The following is a 2,923-nucleotide window of genomic DNA, read 5'->3' as shown; positions in this document are numbered from 1 at the left end:
GGATCGGTTTTGACACAAGGTCATGAAAACTTGAGTTAGGGAACCGTTCATCGATGTTGTTACGACTTCAAGACACGAGTATTGAAGCATGTGCAAGCGACTATATGAACTTGCACGGAGCAAAGAGCGTATTGTCTTGACAATTTGGAGGAATTACCTCAAGGGAGTAATCTTTACATGTGCATTAACCTGAGATTTCATTCTCGGATTGTCCAAGAGTTAGACTTCTGTCGACTCTGTTTGGCTATTGTGGACATAACAAATTGTCTGCCCAATTTTGTCTGGAAAGGCAAGCTTTTCCAGAGGGCTGTTAGCTCAATGTTAAATGGATGTGATAATAAGAACTTCATGGGGTACATGAGAGCATTGTCAATGATCGGTACCCGAAGTTCGCCTCTCGTGTTAGAGTGCATTGCAAAGAGCTTTCGTCACTCAATTGAAAATAAGTACTGCATATCATCCTCTACTGGATGGTGAAACTATGTGGATCCTTGCAAAGAGCTTTGTGGCAGAGCACATCACATATATATACTTTTCATGGCGTGAGTGAATTGAAAACATCACTGAACATAATTGATTAGAGATAACTTAATGTATAACTCTTGAGGAGTGCACTTGGGAGTAGGAGGACGAGCTTCTCCGATGATATCCCAAATTTAGGGACAGATATGTCTCTAATTTTGCGGACAAAATTCTTAAAATGTGGGGTAAGTGTAAGAACCTGCACCGCTAAATAATTAATTAAATAACATTATCAATGTCGGAGAATGGAGTTAACAAAGATTATGCATAATTATGGTAAAATAATTATCTAAAAGGTTGAATAATGCTTAAGTATCTTTTCTGATGAAAAGTGCAGATACTGGTTTTGCTTCGCGGTATAAATGCGTACTAGTGAAGTATTCAGAAAAATTATAATAAAAATATAAATATTCCTAGGAAAAATATCTAGGTCAAGAATATCAAATTTGAGATGAAAATAGTAAGCAGTGATGTCAGAACTAATACCGGCTATTTCACAATAGAAAGTGTGTATCGGCAAAATGTCTTGAAAAGGAAATGTAAAAATATGATAATTCATAGAAAAATGTCTAGGTTAAGAATATAAAGTTTGGTAGAAAATAATTAATGGAAGTAATAGAACTAATATCGGGTGTTTTTAGTATATTAATGCACAATTGGGTTAGTGGGACCAACTAAAGTAACGAAAACCCTTCTTGCTGAACCTTATGCATCATTTTACTCTTTTAGAAACCCTAGAAGCTACACACACTCTTCAATGGCAGCCACACTTGTAAGAACCCACACCGTTAAATTAGGAATTTAAATTAATTAAAAGTAATTTAGGAAATAATTCCATAATTGACCCTAATAATTATGAGAAGGCTTGAATAATTGTGGTAAGTGATTAATAATGTTGAAAGTCGCTTTTCTGACAAAAAGTGCAGATACCGATTCTGCGCCACGGTATAAATGTGTATCGATGAAGTATCCCAGAAAATTATGAAAAGTGTGTATATATTACTAGAATAATATATAGGACTTGTATAACAAGTTTGGAGTCAAAATAATGAGAACTGGTGCCAGAACTGATACTGGCTAAGTAAAAGCGTGTACCGGAAAAGTACTGGGAAAAATAAAATAAAAATATGATAAATCTTAGAAAAATGACTAGGTTCAGAATCCTAAGTTTGAGATTAAAATGCTAAGCGTAGCTATTAGCGCTAATACATTGCGATTAAAACTTAAGTGGCCTATATAAAGGCCTCGACACAGATTTTTAGGTCAAAAATCTCACACTTTACGTGCCTCTCTTCTGAACCTTGAGCCTCCCATGCTTGCCACCCTCTTTTCTTTCATCTTATGAGCCAAGTGGCCATTTTTCTTCAAGAAATCCTCACCAAAACACATTGGATTAGTGTGAACTAGCGTTGTGAAGGTGCATCATTTTTGAGTGTTGGTTCTGTGTGGAGGGTAGTGAGGGGCTGTGTTCTTGAGTGTTATTGGAAGGGCCCTTGTCATGGAATTTTGAGCTTCAAGAAGCTACATTTGGTGTGAAATGACCTATCTTGAAGTTGCATTTCGTGTACTCTTGGAGTCAGCACCTTGGAGCTAACTTGAGAGCTCTAAGAGAATCCCTCTTTGCTGTTTTGAAGCCTTGGGTAAGTTCATCACCCTTGATCATGTGTTTCATTGGTTAAAAGTGGAGTCTTGGCATGTTTAAGGAGTTGTTAAGTATCTAACATGATCACTGAACCTAAAGGGGTATAAAAATGCATGCTTGGTCGTAGTAATGGGGTAAAAGTTGAACCTTTGAGTGATATCTTCGCGAAAATGCAGAACTACATTCTGTCGCGGATATCCGGATATGATATATGGATATGGGACTTGTGATATCCGGATATGGATATCCGGATATGATATCCGGATATGGATATCCGGATATGGGACTTGTGATATCCGGATATGGATATCCGGATATGTCCACGACAAATATCTGGATATTCTGGGAATTGCGGAACAGTGACGGTTCTGTGCATCCAGAACTGTATTTTTAGGTTTATGGACCCATAATTGGTTAAGGGAACCTTTGTAATAATTAATCTAAGTCAGAATCAAAGTGATTAAGGGCTTATGGCTTTGTGAGAAGCCTAAAGACATGAAACATAAAAGGAAAACGTTGTCTTTATGTCATATACTTGTAGATTATGATTGTTGATATGATTGCTGGTCTAAAACAAATTGTGATTATGTTGTTTGTGGACTTGAGCTTGGTTGGACTCTTGTATTGGATAGTTAGCTTGCGAGGTAAGCTTTCGTGTCCTCGGTTTAGCCATTGTTGGTTCCACCATACCCCATGGGGGGATGGTGTAAGAACCCGCACCGCTAATTAAGGAAATTAATTAGATAATTATGAGATAAT

Source organism: Gastrolobium bilobum, unplaced genomic scaffold (genome assembly GCF_033153095.1).
Source record: "Gastrolobium bilobum isolate Gb01-03AN ecotype WA unplaced genomic scaffold, APGP_CSIRO_Gbil_v1 utg9675, whole genome shotgun sequence".
Lineage (NCBI taxonomy): Eukaryota > Viridiplantae > Streptophyta > Magnoliopsida > Fabales > Fabaceae > Gastrolobium > Gastrolobium bilobum.
Note: the sequence above shows the minus strand (reverse complement) of the source record.